At 51.7% G+C, this 20633-nt stretch overlaps 1 protein-coding gene across 2 annotated transcripts in view; it reads left to right on the forward strand.

Annotated features, from left to right (window-relative positions):
* Positions 1-20633, forward strand: part of OSBP2 (oxysterol binding protein 2) — a 138481-nt gene that overhangs the window by 8218 nt on the left and 109630 nt on the right. The window lies entirely within an intron of this gene.

The raw sequence follows: 20633 nt of genomic DNA on the forward strand, positions 1-20633 counted from the left end.
CATTCTGTATGCTTCAGAAACCCCATCCTTTATTTTTAAAAGACCAAGACCTTCAAGCTCTGCTGTTTCCAAGTGCGTGTCATTGTGACTGATGCTGGATGCTGTTTAGCTGCTGTTTATTATTCCCGAGTTACCACTGGGCTGTTCCCCAGCAGAGCTCGTGGAGCAAAAACTGCAGGTTTATAGTGTGTGGTCAGGTGAAACTGATACATGGCTTTATTTTATCCCAGCAGTTTTTCCTTTCCTGTCAGCCGTGTCTCCACAGTCTGTGTTGGTGAGATTGCTGCAGGCTCCCCATCTTTGAATCTCTGCTGGGGTGTAGTTTTTGTAAGCAGGAAGGCAGAGAGTGCTCAAACCAAGAGTCATTTTGCAATGGCACAAAAGGTGATGATCGTCTTAATCCTGTATGATTTGCCTTGAGCATGCACAGTACGCCGTCCGCTCGCGCTGCGGAATTGTATCGTACTTTCATGGTCTTGTGACAATGTGTAGGACCCTGTTCTGCAGCTGGTGTGGTGTCGATGCTCACAGCACCCATACATCCCATCAAGGATCGATGAGCAGTACTGTGTCGTTTGATGTTTGTTAGTGTGTAGTGTTTGAAAGTATAATTTGATTATTTTCTTTTTTGTGGACATGATAGGATTAGACCACATTAGTCCCAGTATTTGCTTTATAATGTCTTTATTAATGGGTGAGCGCACTCGCAGCCAGTCTGCGGCTGATCCCCGGTGGCGCAGAGAGGTTGCTATGTCAGAAGGCAGCTCCGGATTTCAGAGGGACTGTGGCAGGCTGGAGAAACGGGATGATGGGGACCTCGTGGCGTTCAGCAGAGGCGAACGCTAGCCTTGCCCTGGGGTGGCTGGCTGGGAGGCAGCTTTGCAGAAAAGCCCCTGGGGGGTCTGGGTGGACAACACAGTGAGGAGGAGCCATCAGAGGTCGGCTGGTCATAGAAGTGCAGCCAGTGTGTGGAGGGAAGGGACCGTGCCCTGTGCTCAGCACTGGGCGAGGGGGGCTGTGCGGGCTCTGGGACCAGTTTGGGGCTCCCCAGGAGGAGGTTGGAGCGATGGAGGGATGGGGGCACGCTCAGGCTGGAGTGGAGGAGGAACAGGGGAGACCTTACTGCTGCCCACAGCTACGTGATGGTGGGACTTGGCTCTGCTTGTGACAGGAGGGGGCAGTGGGCTGGTACCAGAGCATGGGAAATCCTACATGGACGTGAGGAGACATGTTTTAATTGGGAGTGGGGGCCAAATACTGGGATAGGGGCCTGGAGAGGTGGAAGAAGCTCTTGTCTGTATTCAGGCTGTGGCTGGACAAGGTCCTGTGCTGCCTGACCCGATTGCCTCTGCTCAGAGCAGGAGGTTGGACCTGAGGCCTCCTGAGGTGCCTTCCCGACTCAGTTAATGTACCTTTCTCTCATTATTTGGTTTTTGACACTTAAAACTTGGTAAGTTTGTTTTCAGCTCTCTGGGTATGATGGAGGATGAAGAAAAGCCATGTGAAGTCTACGGCTTGCTCTGGCAGTGCTGGGGGAGCACCAGTGATTCCTCTGTCTGGACACTTCAGGCTGTTTCAGACTCTCCCGCTTCCGCGGGACCCTGAATTGTTCCTGCTAGAGGGGTTTTGCAGCGCGAGACCCTCATTTACTCATTTTTCCCCCTGATTCATGTTCCAGTGGCAGTATTTGGGGATGGGCAGCCATCGCTGGGGGCTGGTTTTGGGGAGTGCAGAGCGCCTGATGGAAAGAGCGGTGTGGGGAGGTCTCCAAATGGGAAGTGAGGAGAACTGATGGAGGCTTGCAGAGCGGTGGTTTACTCCGTCCTTCACCTCGCGTTGTACCTGCTCCACTCGCCCCATGGGTGAGAATCTCATCACAACCGGGGGAGGTGGGGAGGGCTGCAGGGTATGTCCCCTGCTGACTGGGGCTCTTCTGTGCCTTGTCCTTGGAACGAGCAGGATCCACTTATAGAATAGTTTAGGTTGGAAAGGAACTTGAAGACCATCTCGTTCCACCCCCTGCCCTGGGCAGGGACACCTCCCACCAGCCCACGTTGCTCCAAGCCCCGTCCAACCTGGCCTTGAACCCCTCCAGGGATGGGGCAGCCACAGCTTCTCTGGGCAACCTGGGCCAGGGGCTCACCCCCCTCACAGCAAAGAGTTGCTTCCTCATATCTCATCTAAATCTCCCCTCTTCCAGTTTGGAGCCATCACCCCTCGCCCGATCACTCCATGCCCTTGTAAAAACTGCCTCCCCAGCTTTCTTGTAGGCCACTTATAAATCTGAAAAGCTGCTTTGGTGAGGAATCGGGACGCTGATGCTTTCAGCATGGCTCGAACAGTGCCGTCTCCCCGTGCGCTCTGTGCTGGTTCTGAAGTTGATTTTTTAATAGCACCAAGAGTTTGGCTTTGAAGAAGCTGACGTTACTCGTCCAGCCCTTCCAGCTCGCCGTTCCTGCGCTGCTTGTGGCTGCACTACCTTTTTTAAAAAAAAAAAAGCGATACGGTATTATTCTCTGAGGTTACAAGTTGGCCCCTAAATTGTGGGAAGGACTTCTGCCTGACACTGGGACAGCCTGAGGATTGGCAAGGCTATACAAATGAACGTGATTTGATGTGATTAAACTGTGTTTCACTGGTATATCATGGTTTTATTAGTTAAAGCTTGTAATAAATATAGTGTTTAGCTGGGACACTTGGGGAGGTAAAAACCTGGTTGGGTTTCTCATCCCCTTAGGAGTGGCATTTGCTTAGGAGCTGAAAGAAATTTTAGTATTTTCTTACCTCTTTGCTTTTGCCTGTGTAGTCTCTGGGATGTCCCAGCTGTGATGCTGCCCTTGAACTCTTTTCTGAGGAGTCTGGATTTTTATGTAGGTAAACTTTGAGTATGCCCTGGGTGAGGCATCTACTTCTTCCTCTCCATCCCTTTCTCTTACACCACAAGAAAATCAGTGAAGACTTCTGCTTTCAGTGGAGAACCTATGGATGCAATCTCCTTGGAAGTTTAGTTTTAAATTTGGAAGTTGACTTGCAGAGGTCTAGCAAGTCGTCCTTCGTTGCCCTGCAATAAGCTGATTTTTTTCCTCTTTACAGCCCGTAGGCATCAAGCCCTGAACTGTTGCTTCTAAGTACCTTTAGGCGATGCAGCACTGTATTGCAGCACAGATAAGGTCCATAATTACTGGATTGGATTGAATTCTACTTCACATCTGCAGCCCTAAGCTGCCCATTACTGCCTTTACAGCGCAGTAATGAAATGTCTCTCTGGCTGCTGGCATCCGATATTCTCCATTTTGGGGACATTACAGGTTAATGTATTACCTGTCATCCCCTGCTTTAGAGACAGCATAAAGCACGTGCCGTGGGAACGAGACTGATTTCATCAGGATTTTAACATTTGATTTCCAAGTGCGCAAGACCTGTAACAGGCTTAATGACGCTGAGAGTTAAAATTCTGCTGTCAGCATAGAGCTTTAGGGAAGAATCCCTACGGATGCTGCAGGGAGGCAGTGACGCATTTGTAGTGCAGCGCCGGGAGCGCGGCAGCAGAGCTTTCCTCTGTGACTTGACTGTTGGAGTGGGGCCAGAGGAGGGCCATGAAGATGATCCGAGGGCTGGAGCACCTCTCCTGTGAGGACAGGCTAGGAGAGTTGGGGGGGTTCAGCCTGGAGAAGAGAAGGCTCCGGGGAGACCTTGGAGCCCCTTCCAGTCCCTGAAGGGGGCCTACAGGAAAGCTGGGGAGGGGCTGTTTGCAAGGGCATGTAGCCATAGGACGAGGGGCAATGGTTTAAACTAGAGCAGGGTGGGTTTAGATCAGACATTAGGAAGAAGTTCTTTACACTGAGGGTGGTGAGACACTGGCCCAGGTTGCCCAGAGAGGGGCTGGAGGCCCCATCCCTGGAGACATTCAAGGCCAGGCTGGATGAGGCTCTGAGCAACCTGATCTAGCTGAAGATGTCCCTGCTCACTGCAGGGGGTTGGACTAGATGGCCTTTAGAGGTCCCTTCTGACCCAACACATTCTGTGATTCTATGACTGCTGTGCCCTGGGTCTCGCCGGGAAAGGCTGGGTGGTTGTGAGGGGAGTAGGAGCCACATAATTTTCAGTGTCATGTGGTTTTAATGGTGGGGTGAACTGTGTCCAGGGTGTTTCCGTGATTTACAGTTCCTGTAGTTTTAGGAAGGAAGAATTTGTAAAGTAACTAGCTCAAGTGCCAATAGTAAGCTGGCTTCTAAGCACAGCTGGCGTTACCCTGAAGCGGGGCATCGTCTCAGGTATGGAGGGAATTAGATTTTTGTCTCGCATTCAACGCACCATTCTTTAAATATTTTTGCTGGTTTTGTTTGCCGTGTAAAGGAAATCAGGTAAATCTAGCAAGCCCTTTGTCTCGTGTCACTTAACTAAACTCCACTGTTACCATTAGGTGTATTTTTTATTTACAAGTTGGGGTTTATTTATGGGACTGCTGTTGATTTTTACATACAACGAACGAAGTGTTAATAACCCACGGGGTGTGTGTGTGACAGTAAGCCCACGTATTGCCAGCAGGAATGCCTTTAAACATATTCCCTGCCCAGACGTGACTATCGGATCAGGTTTTGTCTATCAGGCTTTTGTGCTGCCCAAACCTGGGATCGATACCTTGCGTTGCAGCGGGGTCTACGTGGCTTCAGGTCCCACATCGTCTTGCTGGGGTTGGCGCCCAAGATGTGCAGGACTTGGTGGAGAAAGCGGTGTTAGGTGAGCTCATGCTTCCCTCCTGCTGCTGCATCAGCAGAGGTTCCCTGGTAGAAAACAAGAAAAATTGAGAAACAAAAAATAAGAAATTTCAGAAAATAAGCCACAGCACATAGAATCACAGAATCATAGGGTTGGAAGGGCCCTCTGGAGATCACCCAGTCCAGCCCCCTGCCAGAGCAGGGTCACCCACAGCAGGTGGCACAGGAACGCGTCCAGGCGGGGTTGGAATGTCTCCAGAGACGGAGACTCCCCCACCTCTCTGGGCAGCCTGTGCCAGGGCTCTGCCACCCTCACAGCAAAGAAGTTCCTCCTCATGTTGGGATGGAACTTCCCATGGTCAAGTTTGTGCCCGTTACCCCTTGTCCTGTCCCTGGGCACCACTGAGAAGAGCCTGGCCCCATCCTCCTGACACCCACCCTGGAAGTATTTATAAGCGTTGATAAGATCCCCCCTCAGTCGTCTTTTTTCCAGACTAAAAAGACCCAAATCCCTCAGCCTTTCTTCATAAGAGAGGTGTTCCAGTCCCCTCGGCATCTTCGTGGCCCTTTGCTGTCCCCTCTCCAGCAGTTCCCTGTCCTTCTGGAACCGGGGAGCCCAGAACTGGACCCAGCACTCCAGGTGTGGCCTCCCCAGGGCAGAGCAGAGGGGGAGGATGACCTCCCTCCTCCTGCTTGATGCAAGACATCAAGTCTTGCATCAGAAAACCCTCTTGGCTTTCCAAGGTGAAACTTGAGGAGCCATTAGAGGATATACAAGAGTTGCATGTGAATTATTGATATTTAGCTTGCAGTGTGTTTCTGGGACCGCTGCCTTTTTTCCCCTCTCCTCTGAGTGTACCTTCATCAGCGGGAGGAGGAGAACAGTGCAAGATGCGAGAGCTCAGCCTGGTGTGGTACCCGCCACTTGAGGCGTGATGGGGCTTTTAGGGGGTGGGGTTTGCTTGGTGTCGCAAAGCTGCCGTTTGCCCTAAATGTTTTTGCTGTAATTGCGAACGGGAGCTTTGTTGGCTTTGTACAGGACGAAAACAAAGGCAATACCACGGTGGAAATGTATGGTGTGTCGAGGGCGAGCTTATAGCCTAGGGATGTAAACCTAGCAGCAGCGCCTGAAATCAGTGCCCAGGTTCAGTGCGCTTCTGTGATCGAGACGGGTGAAGGCACGTGGTACCGCTTGGTGCAAAGCGCGCCTTTTCCCTCTTCAGTGTAACCTCAAGGGTGGCGTTGCTGCTGCGGCAGAGCTCTATAAAAAGAATCTGCTCCCGTGTGCAGGTGGTGCCGTCTGAACAGCTTCGTTTAGTATTATAACCAAGCAGGAATGTGATGGGATGTACCTCGCTTACTTGGGAAAAGAGTATTTCGCTGCTTTTTCGCTGTTGTGTGCTCCTTAATCGTTGATGTGAGGTCGCGGAAATGTTTCCTACAGCAGCCTGCCTTCTGTTCCCTGTTACAGCATTTCTTTTTACCTTTGGTAAAACAGTTTAAAAAAAAAAAAAAAAAAAAAAAATTGAAGGTTTAAACCTGCTTTTCTTCCTGTGCCTCCTTACAAGAAGAAAAAAATAAAAATGGGCAGAGAAGGTAAGAAAAAAAATAGCGAATATTCATGCATAAAAGCACTTGGGGGTATCCTGGGAAGAAAGGAGGAGGATGAGCACAGCGTTGTTTTTCACCTGCATGAAGTTACGCTCCGCAAACCAGCGAAGCGGTGGGCTGCCTTCCTCTGCCGCGGTCTTCCTCCTCCCTGGGGCTGCTCGCCATCCATCCCGCAGGGCTTTGGGCTCCTTTGGGGGAAGCCGTCTATCAGTTGAACCCCACCGGGGCTCAGTGTCCTTCCCTGTGGCTGCTAGAATGACATGGGACACGAGTCCCTGTCCTGCCAGCACCTCCGTGGGTGCGCTGAAGCGGAGGGAGGCACCTATGTCGACAGACTTTTAGACCAAGTTTGGCCTTTGTTGTATAGGACCTGCCTTAACGCCTCAGTATACATGTTTGGTCTTCAATATATTATACTTTAAAGCTACGCAACAGAATTCCTCTCTCTCCTGTTGGCTGGAGAAAATGTAAAGCCGTGAAAAAGCTTCAGAGAACTTGTTTCCTTCGGGTGCTGGGCTGTACGTGTCAGTCTTTGTTTTCAACGGCGTAACTATCCCTATCTCGTACCGTACTGGGGGAATGTGCATCAACGCGCTGATGGCCGTTCAGGCATACAGCAAATATCTTTCTGCTTTTCCTGTTTTCACTTTTGTTTTTTCTGCACTGGCAAAGTAACGGGCTGTGGCCCCCGTGTATGTTAGCTCTTCGCTTGCTTTATTTAAATTGTCCCAATTAGCAAACAGAAATCTCGTTATTCTGTGTCAAGCAGTCTAATTTGGAAGTTGTTGGAGAGGCAGAGGAGGCAGCCGTTTGGAGAAGGTAAGAGTTTGATGCGTCTCTTACGGAAATGAATGTTGCTGAGGTCTAAAAATAAGCTGTTCCCAGCCCCGTCCCTTTGACGGGAACTGCTGGACAGGAGCTCTCAGGCGCTCGAGGACGGTGGTTTTTCAATGCCCTTTATGAAGCACCAGGGCCTGGACCTGTCAGTGGGGCTTTGGCACCTGCCAGCAAAACCCTTCTGCTTCCCCAGAGCCTGAGCTGGGTGGGCTGGAGCGGGTCGCCTGCCCGAGCAAGGTCCCCACGTGTGCGAAATGGGGTTTTGCTCATTCATCCTTGCTTGCCTTCACGGTATGTGTACAACAGGCTCCTTTGGAAGTGCCTTGGCTTCCCAAAGTGGCTGACGAAATGAAAGGTAGTGACTGGACGAAGTGCTGATGCTGCTTTTGTGGATGTGATCCTTTGCTGGGCGGAGGCGAGGGATGGGATGGCTGCGGGTTCTTCTCGGGAAGGTGAGCAGGCGGCTGTGAAGTGCTGTCTGGGACACCGGTACCCAGGCTTGACTGCAACCAGAGGAGCACGAAGCTGGTGAGAGCGGAGGGCAGGTCTTGGGCTGCGCTGAAGCAGCTCGAATATTTCTACATTTGAAAAACTCCAAGCATCTTATTGCGCCACGCAAGTATTCTTGCAACACAGTACACTAAAATAACACTGAAAGTCTGGTTTGAGCAATTGGGAAATTTGCTTAAAGCTGTAACTCATCCTTGTCTACACGCGAGAGCAGGCCCTTGTGAAGGTCACTGACTTTGCCTTCCCTCTTGGCCATCCGTACGTTTAACTCTTCTGTTCCTGGTGACCCACAGTCGATACCCATGGGATTTTTACAGAAAGCATAGAGCCCCTGAACACTGATCCCAGCGCGGAGTGTTGGCGTGGCTCAGATCCCCAAGATAAGTGTCTGAAAGCACCCATGGGTGCTTTGAACGGCTCTGTGTTCCTGGCTGGAGGGAGTGCGGTGTCCCTGACGCCAGGAGCAGTCTCGCTGTCTGTCTGGCGTTTAATTGGTGAAGGTAAATGCAGTAACACAATCTCAGCCTGTACTTGGCTTGTTATTTTGGAGTTTTCTCCCAAATGATATGATGCAATATAAATCACATCTAATAATATAATATATTACTGATAATACAATATATATGATACTATATATATATGATATAAATTAATTGTATCATATTTATATACATAAAGTGTATATCTGCATAAACCCTAAGTTCAATACCTTGCTCTAACCATTGTATCTGTTTTTCTATGCTTCATCCTTGATTGGCTTGGTTGACCCTGACGAGCAGTGTTCGTCTGCGCAGGCTGACGGTAACGAAGATGTAAGCGTTCAGGAGGGGCTCTGGAGGCGCTGGTGCCGAGACACCTGCCTGGGCCGTTCTGTCTGGCGGGTGAAGGAGCTGAGATGTGTCAGGTCTGTCCAGAAGTGGTTGGCCAAGGTCGCTTGGGCATCTGCAGGATTTGATGCAAGAGATCTGCCAGTCCAAATCGCAGGCCAGTAAGCAGTTAACTCTCCAGTTCTATTTTAAAAAAGCTCTTGGCATCTCCAGCGGCTGAAAAGCCAGCTGCCAAAATTTTATTTTTTGGGTAGTGTCATAAGGAATGTGAAAGATCTTGCGTAGTGTCATGCTGCCCCATGCACTGACATTTCAGGCATGTTTTAAGTTCCTGCTCACATTTTCTTCTCTCTGTTTCATCAGTTCTTTTGGAAAAAATCGCTGTTCAGTGGACGGCTGACCTGCGCGCTCCTCGGGAGTGCTTCCTGGAGGGACAATCTGATCATTTCATAGATAATGGAGACTCTGGAGGTACCTTTTGTACTGAAGTGTGTCTTTCAGTTTTCAAGTTCACGCTCCCTTGCCCTGCTCAGACTCGGGTAGCGATTTTATGCCTGCTACCGAGTGACTGGAATCCCTTCTGAAAGGCAGGCAGCTGCCTGCGCTGATCGCTGCGGAGAACGGGTGATTGCTACCAAAAGTGGGATACGCTGGTTGTAGAGCTGAATATGTTTTGTCATGGAATAAAGTTGCAGGAGGCCTTGGAAGTTGCTGCTGTCTGCTGATGTTGAGTGTTTGCCTTAGCAGAAGCAGCTGCTCATCGTGTTTGGTGAGAAAACTCAACTCCATGAACTGTTCTCCAGCCCTGTGCTGGGCGTGCTCCTGGAAACCAGCCTGCACGCCATGCACGGACCTGTCGCAAGGCAGCCGCTGAGCTGAGCAGCTCTCAGGCGAGGGCTGAGGAGCAACAGTTAGATGAGGTTTTGTGCGGTTGCATTTTAAATGTCAAGTTTTGGCTTTGCCTTCTTGTGCCCTGGCCTTAAAATAGAGAAAAAAATATAGAGAAAGAAATACGTCCATGCAGCCGTGTGGGTTTTGCATCTAGATATCTATCAGTAAGAAATATTTCATACAGAAAGAAATTCTGCACTATAATTCTGGCACTGTTTGAAGCACGGTGACTTTAAAGTGACGTCTGAGGTCACAGGCCGTAATTCATGCAGTGTTTTTGAAGAAGATTTGTTTGGTACTGAAAACATTAACATTGACGGTAACTTGCATAAGAGAGCTGCTTACAGCCGTGGAGGATTCTTGGAAGCGAGCTCTTCTCTCCATACGTCATCTCAGAAAGACTGGGCAAGGCTTGTGCTCCAAACAAATGCCCCCAAAAACTCGATAGCCTGAGAAAACAGGCTATTTTGACCGACGTGAATGTTCTAAGTATGAAAACACATCGCTAGTATAGGAATAAAAATTGGGTCTTACTGTTGACCTTGCTGTGCCCCGGTGTCTTTTATGTTCTTCGACGTGGTGGTGAGAAAATATAAACATGAGCTGACTATGGCTGGTTTTTATTCTGATCATTTAACATCATTCCCAAGGGCTGAAGGGCCAGCAAAAACTTAAAAGCCGAGGCTGTAATAAGAAAAATTACTGCTCGAGGCTCTCATTCTGCTGTATTGCATTTATTTCAGCGTTCTGGTGCAGTGAGAGCATTTGTCAAATTAACCTTGTGGATAGTCATTTGTTGTTCGTTCGTGCTTAAAAATGAGCCACCACGCACGCAAGTCGTGCGTTGCCCGGGCCTTAGTTTATACTAACTTCTGTGGAGATGACGGGGGTCTGGACCAGACCTCCCATCAACTTCAAACTGGTGTGATAAACTTGGCAGCGGTACTGCCCACAAATCTTGGCGGGGGGGGTTCCCCCTTGGATCTTTAGTGTTTTTCCTTGGAAAGTAACGAAATCAGTAATCTGGGATGTTTAGAAGAGGCGAACGGGGTTTTCTAACAGGGTTCTTTCTGCTGAGCGCTGAGCCTGCCTCCCGGGAAGCTGCCAGCATCCCTGCGGGGCTGGACGCTCCTGAATCTGTCTGCTGGTTGCGGTTTGGCACTTTTTCATATGTGTTTGTATGAACTTACTCCTGAACTGAGGTTTTATCTTCAGGAGCTACATCGAGGTGACTGGGCAGAGAAGAGTCTAAACGGGAGGGAGCCCGGCGCCCTGGGAACAGAGGCGAGGGAGCGCCGTGGGAGGTACCGCTGGGCCTGGGGCTCAAGACGACTCTCTCCCGTTTCCCCAGGAGCTTTTGTCGTTGTGCCAAATGCTGTTACAGTCACCAGCGATGTCCTTGGAGGTGATGCAGTTCCATGCGCAGATCCCGGCTCGCTGCAGCCTTCCCCCTGCCCGGCCCTACGGCAGTGGCTTTGCTGAAGCTGCTGACCTCGTGTTTTGGATTTTTTTGGACAGCTGTGTGTGAGGTCTGCTGTGTTGGCTGCGGGCTGACGGCCGTAAATGGGACACGTAGAGCTCTGGTACGCTCTTACGGGGTTTCCTTCTGCACAAGCAGTAGGATATTTGCCCAGCCAGGTGTGCTTTGTTTGGCTTTCCTCATGCCGGGTTCCTTTACAGCCTTTAATTCTGCTCCTGTTGGAAGGGGAGGAGTAAAAGCCCTTTTTGGGAGGCTGGAGGAGAGTGGTGTGTTGAGCAGAGCCGGGGTTGTAGAGCATCACGCCAGCGTGGAGAGTGGCTCTCGCCGTACAGAGCATGGTGGCGGTTCACCTGGGGGGCGGGTGAAGCTGCTAACCCGAACCAGTGGCGCCAGGAGCTCTTTCGGGGTGTCCGTGTTCACAGGGCTGATAGCCACCTTATCAGCTGGGGCCACCACCAGCCTCTCCAGAGCTGGAGAGGAGATAGCATGACATGGGGGGGAGGAGTGGGGTTGCTTACTGGTAACTGTTTTGGGTTTTTTTTTTTATAACTTTTTTTCATTGAAAAACCCCACCATGAAGTCCCTTTGTGAGACCGTATCTTGCTCTTGCTGATACCTGCGTGATGGCTCCGTTTTCCTGCTGGCCACCGCTGAGTTTTCCTGGCAGAAAACCTGCCCGGTGTACACGGGAGTCATAAATGTGTTCGAATAGCTAATCCCAAAGAATATGCATCCGAATAGATTGCTTTTAGGGTACCCTTGGATTTGGGGTAGAAGACTTGGTGGGAGCCCTGCAGAAGCAGAACAGCTCTTTGGGGAACGAGGGGAAGGGAACTGGGGCACGTCTGTGCGTTTCGGTGCCGTTCTGATGTCAGCAGTAAAAGCATCTATAAATCTGTGTGCATTTATATATGCTTTGCATGCTGTTTTCTCCAGAAATGAGGCCCGATACTTGGGCACCCTGCTCGGATGTATTATATGTTTGGAGGAGATTGCCGGTTGACAAGCCAAGTGGGGCTAGCGGCAGAGTTGAGCCATCTAGCCAGCAGGTCTGCCGCTCCTTTATTTAAGAAAAGAAGCAGGGGGGAAGCCTGGCTGTTTTCAGAGACGTTTCAGCTTGGCCGTGTTGTGGGTTTTCTTGACCTCACCATCTATTAAACCTGTATGCTTCACCAGCAGTGAGTGCTCTCAGGCTCGGTGTTATATTAAAGATGCCTCTGACCCGAAAGCGCTGACATACGCAAAGCGTGCTCGTGAGATTTGGCATTAAACCTTTATGGCACGCGGCGTCAGGGAGGAGCGCGGTGCCTTGTACGTGGCTGGGAACCTCTGTCTGACAAATCACCTTCCCCGAGCTCCTTTGTAGGGTTTTTCTTTCCCGCTTTGTGAAACGCGGGGAGACAAGGTCTGTGAATGGTGTGCAGCCAGGTTTTTCCTTGCAGAGGCTTGCCCTGCACTGGGGAAGGCGTTGCAGCCAAACTGGAGTGGCAAAGCGCTGGAGAAAGGCACGTGAAATCCAAATGGCTTCTCTTACTGCATCCGTCTATTTATGGGGGAGCTTTGCAGTGATGCCACCCCTAAATCCTTGCTCGGTAGTAATAGGTCGTGCTACCTGAGGCTCACCGGCCTTGGGTCCCACGTGCAGGTAGTGGCTTGTCCCAGAAGCTGCCGGGGGGAATTGTCCCGTGATCTGCGGAGGTGGTGGGTGCCCAAGCTGCGGACATCCCTCCGGCGGGTGAGGATTGCAGCCTGGATTGCAGGATTTTCCCCTTAAATCTCATCGCTACTAATCTGTGCCCATCCCGACTGCAGCCAGCTGCAGATTAATCGGCCTTTAAATAGAAGTAAATGGTATCTTTTTGCGGAAATCTCGGCATAACACTTGCCATATGCTTGTTTGGGTTTTGTTTGTGATTTGGTAGGTTGGGTGAAAGGAAAAAGAGGAAGGAAACAAAGAAATCGGAGCTGTTTGTCAGGCAGAGCTTGCGGTTTGGGAGAGCTGTGCTGAACCAGCATGTGATGTGCTGAACGTGGATATTGCTAACTGCACGGGCTGGGAAAACACCTCCCGAGCCACGCGCCTGCCTTCTCTGGGGCATTTGTGTCCTGGAATTGAGTCATCGTAGAAATCCTTCTTCCTTGAACCACGCGAGAGTAATAACCCCAAGAGGTTTGGTGTCCATGCTTAGCTCCACTCACTGCAGGCACGTGAGCTTTTGGCTTCCAAGCAAAACTAGTTTTAAAGTGCTTTTTTGGAATTTCTCACGCATAAAAGCGAACGCGGAGATTTCGCTGGCTTTATACCCCCAATTGTTCTGAACAAAGGATGTGCAAAATCGCCGTTTATGGGGAAACGTGCCGTGACGGGTTTCTGTAGCCCAGCTCTGGGGCTGCTCCACGTGAAATATTTCTAATGTTCCCGTACCGAGGACGGGGTGGCGGTGACTGTGAAATCGAGCACTGAATTTCAGTGCGGATGAACCGCTTGGGCTCAGAGGGGCCTGAAGCGGGGCTGGAGGCTGGTGCCGAGGTGGGGAGGGAGCCGCTGGCCGGCGCGGGTGATGCCGGGGAGGTGGTGGTGGCACAACAGCCCTTTGTAGGCAGGGCCGGTCCGGGAGCGCGGCTCCTGTCCCTGCGCCGGGGGCTGGCTGTGCCCCCAGCATCACCGAAGGATCGGAGAGCTCGACCTAATCCCGGTAAGTCTTGTTAGACTGTGGATTCTGCGTGGAAATCCTTGTGCGTCGCCCAGAGTTGGTTTGCGCTTCGTGGGCAGAGCGAGCCTCGCTGCCCGGGGCACGGGCACGGATGGCCTTTCCTGCGCCATGTGGGCTCCGGGCCGTCGTCCTTTCTGCTCCCCCCCCACTCCCGGTAATGAAACAAAATCCCCCGAGAGAAATTTCCATCCTCAATTAATTAAGAAAAGGATCGGCCTGATTACCCTTGCGGACCGCAGTGATTCTTCTGCATCGTCTTCACAAAAACAATGGTGCTGAAAGTATTCCGATGCATTGCTCTCACTGTGGGCCAGGCGGAGTGTAAATCCGGTCGGTGTCTCCTCTTTTCTGTCCCCATCTATTGCGTTGCAGTTCTGCTTATTTTGTTTCCCTCTCCTTGATTTCTTGTTCTTGCCTCTGCCTGCAGCAGTCTCTGCAGCTTACTCGAAAGGGCATTTCCCAGTTATGCAGCTGGTATAAATATTTCTCCACGGCTGCAGAGCCTTTGACTTAGTTAACGGTATGATATTTTCCAGTGTGATGGGAAAGTGAAATGAATAAACCGGTTTCAACTTAACCCGTGAAAAATACAGTAGGAAAAATAGGTCTTCATCTCCGGATCAGGAGAGGTCAGTGGCGCTAGAAGCAGCGAGGCTGTTGTCTGCGAGGCTTTCCGGTTTCTCCCTCTTGCTGGGGGGACAGGAGTTAAAAAAAGTGGTTTTTGTCTGAGCTCCTGAATCGCCGAATCCCTGAATCCAGGTCGCTGGATAGCGGGGAACGCAAAGGCAGAGACGAGACTTGTCCCGGCGTTATCAGGTACGGAGTGATAAGAGGGGTCAAACACCTACGCTTTGGCCACCAGAGAATGGTCTTTGTGTTGTGCGCAAGGTTAACGGAAATGAAATAATCTTGTTACACAAACACGAGCGTGAGAGGTCTGCACGATTTCTGTGTTAAATGCCTCCGTTGTTTCGAAATACTAGTAGAAATAGCAGCAATTAGCAGACTCAGCCAGGGGGGTGCTTTGCAGCCGTTTATAGTTGGGTTTCCTACCTGTTTCTGGTGATGTACGCCCACATTTAAATGAGTTTCAATGTGCATTTGTGGTTTTTTTTTTTTTCCCCGATAGTTATAACAATACCTGCCCCGTTTCACCTGTATATCCATGGCCACGTGATGCAAGGTGGGAGCACAGCGGTCTCTACCCGTGTCTTGGCCCGCTGTCCTTTGCAGAGGGTGATGCTCTTCCACAGCCCCCCGCAGAGAGACCCTCCCGTCCCCTGGGGACTGGGATGTCCTCAACCACCGCTCCCGAGTTGCTAATGCTGGGGATTCACCTTCCCCCCGCGGAGGGAATAGGGGAACCCCGAGCAGATGCAGGAACAGGATTCCCTCTCGCCAATCGGGGAAGTGCCTCCTGGATGTGTTCTTTGCAGTCCATCTGCTACGCTACGGGTTTCTCTTGCCTTGCTCTCTTCTCGATGGATCAGGATGGAAACGTTTATGCTCGTCGCCTTGCTGAGGAGGCTGGGGGACAGATACAAACAGGGTGGTGTTCTCCCCGGGGGTGTGGAAGTGCTGAGCTGTAAGGGGGTGCTGGGCTGGCTGGATTTGGTAGGGTGGTCGGGGCTGCCGGGAGGGAGGTGGTCGGGGATGGTTGGCGACAGTCCTCTTTCTGCAGCGCCCCTCAGTTCTTGGGCTGTGAGTTGTGGTTCGGGTCCTTGAGCTGCTTTGACACCAGAGCTGTACTGGCATCTCCAGACCAACAGGTGTATCAATCCCATCCCTTCTAGATCACAGAATGGGTTGGGTGGGAAGGGACCTTAAAGACCATCCAGTGCCACCCCCTGCCCTGGGCAGGGACACCTCCCACCAGCCCAGGTTGCTCCAAGCCCCGTCCAACCTGGCCTTGAACCCCTCCAGGGATGGGGCAGCCACAGCTTCTCTGGGCAACCTGGGACAGTGATTGTTTCCTTCTCAAGCTCTTCATATGTTTTGTATTTTCTCCCTGAATCCTTTATAACGGAGGACAAGCTGGCAACGTCCCGGATGGCAGTGAGTTGCTGGACTCTGTCCCTGCGCCGTGTTGATCATCCCAGCCGAAGTGCCTGAGCTGTGGGAACTGGCTGTCACGGCGATGCTGGGGGGGGGGCATTTCTGGCCCTACACTCAAAACTCAAACGTGGGCAAGTAAAACTTCCTTGCAGAACTCCAGCTGCCCATCGTGAGCTGTTACAGCTCAAGTAAGCATTGAGGGGAGGAGGAAAAAAAAAACAAACAAAGATTGCACAGGAACAGCCGCCGATTTTCCTGTAAATGCTATTTAAATTAGAAAATATTTCCCGGTTGGTAAATGGTGACCAAGCAGCTGCGTGATAACCTGGCAAATGGTCTGGTGTGTCTGCTGATGCCTTCTGCCTGTTGCCAGGGCTGTGGCTTGCAGCAGATTTATGTTTAAACTCTCGGTGCTGCTTTCCCAAAGGAGGGATGAGTCAGACGGCTGCCGGAGAACTGTGCCGGCTTTAGCGTCCTGCCCGCGCTGGGGCTGAGTTCTCTGAAGTGTGTGCTCCCAGGCTTGGAGGCTCAGGTGCAGCCTCTAATGTAATGCCCCAGTTTTACTTGCTGTGGTGTAACTGCAGTGAGCGAACCCCCGAGGTGAAGGATACGCTGGAACAGGAAAGGCAAGAACGCGTGAGTCTTCCACTGCTGCTCACCGTGTGCTTCTCGGAGGCTGTCACGGGGAGGTGGCTGCGGCCATGAGCCTGGGGACGAGTCTGAGCCCTGCAGTGACCTACATTTACACGGGGAAGCAGAACGGCCGGAAGAGGGATGAGATGGGAATTTAGCATTTATGATGTAGAATCAGCTGTGCTGGTTACCGAGGCTTCTAGCGGGCAAATGGGTTTTGAGACTATAGGAGAAGGAGTGAGCGAGCGTATTTCGGGAGGTCGTTTTCCTGGCTGTAACTTCAAGTGTGTTTGGATTTTTCTGTGAAGGTGCTGAGTGCTACGGAGCGACGCTGGGAGCCCATGAGCAGGCAGCGTTGGTTCCCAGCTTAGGAGAGAAGCCTCAGGTCAGCGTTCGCGTAGCGTCCTGCTGAGCTTTTGTGGATAGGCTGGTGTGGAGAGCTGGATGCTCGCTAGCCTGAGCCTTTCTAGCACCTTCGGGAAGCTGGATGCTCCGAGCCAGGACATAACGTAAAAAGGTGAGACCCCACCTGGGGTACTGTGTCCAGCGCTGGAGTCCTCAGCACAGGAAGGACACGGAGCTGTTGGAGCGGGGCCAGAGGAGGCCTCGGAGATGCTGGGAGGGCTGGAGCCCCTCTGCTGGGAGGACAGGCTGAGAGAGCTGGGGGGGTTCAGCCTGGAGAAGAGAAGGCTCCGGGGAGACCTTGGAGGCCCTTCCAGTCCCTCAAGGGGCTCCATGAAAGCTGGGGAGGGACTCTGGAGCAAGGAGGGGAGCCATGGGATGAGGGAGAATGGTTTTACCCTGAGAAAGGTCAGATTGAGATGAGATGTGAGGAAGCAATTCTTTGGTGTGAGGGCGGTGAGCCCCTGGCGCAGGTTGCCCAGAGAAGCTGTGGCTGCCCCATCCCTGGAGGGGTTCAAGGGCAGGTTGGCCGGGGCTTGGAGCAACGTGGTCTGGTGGGAGGTGTCCCTGCCCAGGGCAGGGGGTGGCACTGGGTGGGCTTTGAGAGGTCCCTTCCGACTCTGACCATCCTGTGATTATGTGAAGGTCGTATCCCTCTGCTCGGTTGAGCTGAAGTAGCCCTTGAGCTGCCAGGGCTGCAGATGTGTGCTCCGGTCTCAGCGCCGGGCCGCGGTGCTCCTCGCTGGCGCTGGAGCTATAAGGCACGCCGAGATCACACTGCCGGCTGGGAAGGCGGGTGCCGTGCAGAGCAGTCTCCGTTCCCTGCTGGGGTTCTTCACCTTATCCCATCCGAGCTGTGAGAGAAGTGGAGTTTTAGGGGAGATGAGGTTACCCAGGAACGGCGTTGAGCCTTGCTGGCGGAAAGGAGCTCTTAGTAGAGCAATTCCCCGAGCATCCGCCGTGCGTGCTTGCTTTAGGTGACCGGTGCTTGGGGGCAGAGCGTGAGCCGGGGCTGGTTATCGCTTGCTGCATCCTATTAACTTCCAGCAGAGCCGCACAGTTGCAGTTACACAATCCCTACGAGCAACATCCTACCAGCATCCGAAGCTAAATCTCTGGCCGTTGGGATATCACCCAAACCAAAGCTGTGCAGCTAGTAGATGAAAAATGTTTTAATTATCTACTTGCTCACCGCCTTCTGTTTGCTCTGTTGATAAATCTGTCTTCTGAGCTCTTACAAAGGGAATTTCATTGTTTTATATATAGTAAGATTTCTTACAGTTGGTGAAAAGCGGGCGCGTCTTTCTCTCGCGTAGCGCTGGTGCGCTGGGCGGCCTCACGTCGGTCAGATATTCCTTCAGACCTGGAAGGCAGGCCTTTGCATCGTGAATCGCTGTTCTTTTACTGCGCTACGGCGTGGAGCTGAGCTCTCAGGCTGCAGGACGGGAGCTGCTAAAATTTAGACCACGGGAGTTTTATACTGAAGGCCTTTTTAAGTAAGTGGTGCCGATAAGTTGTCTTGTGGAGCTCTGTATGTTTAGAATCGTCGTATTGAAGTAGCTGAAGCAGCTTTTCCAGTTGGGGGGGGAAAAAAAAAGAGAGAGAGAGAGAAATGCTGCAAATAATATTTTTAACAACAAGATCTTTGAGAAAGATCTGTCAAAATCTGGCATTCTGCGGATTGCTGTGATAGAAGCTCTGCTGTGCTTGTGGGTAGGGTCCCTGAGTGATGGTGCCAGTCTGAAAATTCTGTTACTGTGTCCTATGTGCTGTTGAAATAAAAAAAAAAGTGAATATAGCTGCGTTCAGAGCAGCGTCTTCTGATAGCTGTGACAAAATCTGTGCGGGAGTTGGGGCCCGTGCATCCGGAGCAGGATTGACAGCTGAAATCGGGACCTGCTGGCATCGTGGTAAAGTCTCTTTGTGCTCTTGGAGTAAGAAATCTCCTTTCTGATGATCCTAACGTAGCTGTGAGCAGCACCGTTCCTGCCACAAGAGTGACTTTGGGAATAAGCCGTAATTTGGGAATAAACCATAAGCTGTAATTTTGTCTCTCTGAAGGCAAATCCCATCGATTAGCTTTGAGGGAGCAGCAAAAATATCTCAGATAGGCAGCAGCGTCCACCTCCGTGCGGTCTATGTCCACGTTTAACCTCCCGTCAGCTTTTTTTGCCGCCTGCCCACGTGCTCTCCCATATGTGCAGCGCTCGGATTATTGCAGAAAGTGGAGAATCGGAAAATCTGCCGGGATCAGGTTATGCAATAGTTGAGCTGCTAGCGGTGAATAGGCAGATCCGTCTGACACGGGTGCTTCTGAAGGGCACCTCTTAGGGTGTTTTTTTTGTGGTTGGTTTTTTTTTTTTTTCTTTGCGGAGAGAGGAGATCGCTTGTTGGCTCGGGGCTGGGTCAGGCGCCTGCCTCGTGTGCGGGTGCTGATTGATGGGAATTGATTTCCCATGCAGATCGGCACGGCAAGGTAGCTTAAGGAACAAAAACCCATAGCGAAACAGTTTTCTTGGGTGGGAGAGCAAGGCTGTTTAATATGACTTAAATTGATTTAGTGAAGTCACCCTGGAGACCTTTGTTTTGCGCAGAAGAGAAAATCATTTTCGCAGCGCTCTCAAGGTGGGAAGCAATCTCTCCTGGGAACACGGCCGTACGGGCTGCGTAACGAGGAGGATGACTTTGGAAATGAAAAGCAGTGCTTGATTTCATTTGGAGCCAAATTCGCCCCCCTGCAAGCGTCGCCACGCAGCACCCCAGGTTTGAACTTAACCCGTGGTGCTGCGAGACCTGAACTACGAGTCCTCGGGAGGTACCCAGAGGCTTTCGCTTCTGCTCGGCCTCTGTGTCCGTGGCTCCAGGTTAAATCTCTTCTGCAAAAAAACTGTCGGGGCTGAGCAGGTGAGAGAAGTCCCTGGAATACCGTAGCTGGGGCTGTGGGATTTGGGGATTGGAGTTCACACTCAGCCAGAATGGCTTCCCTCTGCCTGATGCGCAACCCCAGCAGTAAGGCTGGAAGTGAGCATCTCTCTGGATTGCTGCCCGCCCTCCCCTGGTAGGGACCATCTCTCCATCCCATAATGAACTCCATCTTTCTGAAAACAACTCTAGGCTATGAATATAAAACCTTGTTGAAGAGACCTAGATGCTCCTGTTTGGCGATGCGTTCCTTGGGGAGCAAGATCCGAGGCCTTGCTCTCCCGCTGCATCCGTGTGTGGAGCAGGGCCAGAAGGTTTAGGAAGCCCATCGCCAGCCCACGGTGGCTTTTAGAGGTGCTACATGTGGACGGTGTTGGTAATCAGAGATTCGCTGTACCCTGCCTGTGTGACATGGTGGGGCTGTCACTGTGCTGAAGGCCATGGAGAAGGCAACAACGTGCAGACTGCTGTGAACCTTTCAGGAATAGCAGGAGATACTCCTGGCATGTGGGAATGGTCTTGGACTTGCCAAGCCAGCATTGTGTGCCTTCGGGAAAGCTTCCAGCGCTCAGCAGCTTATGGCTTGTTCGGCTCCTGGCTTTAAAGATGTGACGGGCACAAACTTGAGCATAGGAAGTTCCATCCCAACATGAGGAGGAACTTCTTTGCTGTGAGGGTGGCAGAGCCCTGGCACAGGCTGCCCAGAGAGGTGGGGGAGTCTCCGTCTCTGGAGACATTCCAACCCCGCCTGGACGCGTTCCTGTGCCACCTGCTGTGGGTGACCCTGCTCTGGCAGGGGTTGGACTGGGTGATCTCCAGAGGGCCCTTCCGACCCTTGTCAGTCTGTGATTCTGTGATTTTAAAATTTTGGAAAAGCTGTGGCCAGCGATGGCTTTTGGACTTCAGTGCGTTTATGGAGGTGTCATTAGTGACGTGAGAGTTGAGAGGAGCTGTGCAGCAGGGTGATGGGTGGAGGGAGGCTGCTAGCGGTGGAAAAAGAAGGACTGACTGGGAGTGCCCTGATAAAATGTGA

The sequence above is a fragment of the Rissa tridactyla genome, chromosome 13, assembly GCF_028500815.1.
Source record: "Rissa tridactyla isolate bRisTri1 chromosome 13, bRisTri1.patW.cur.20221130, whole genome shotgun sequence".
NCBI lineage: Eukaryota > Metazoa > Chordata > Aves > Charadriiformes > Laridae > Rissa > Rissa tridactyla.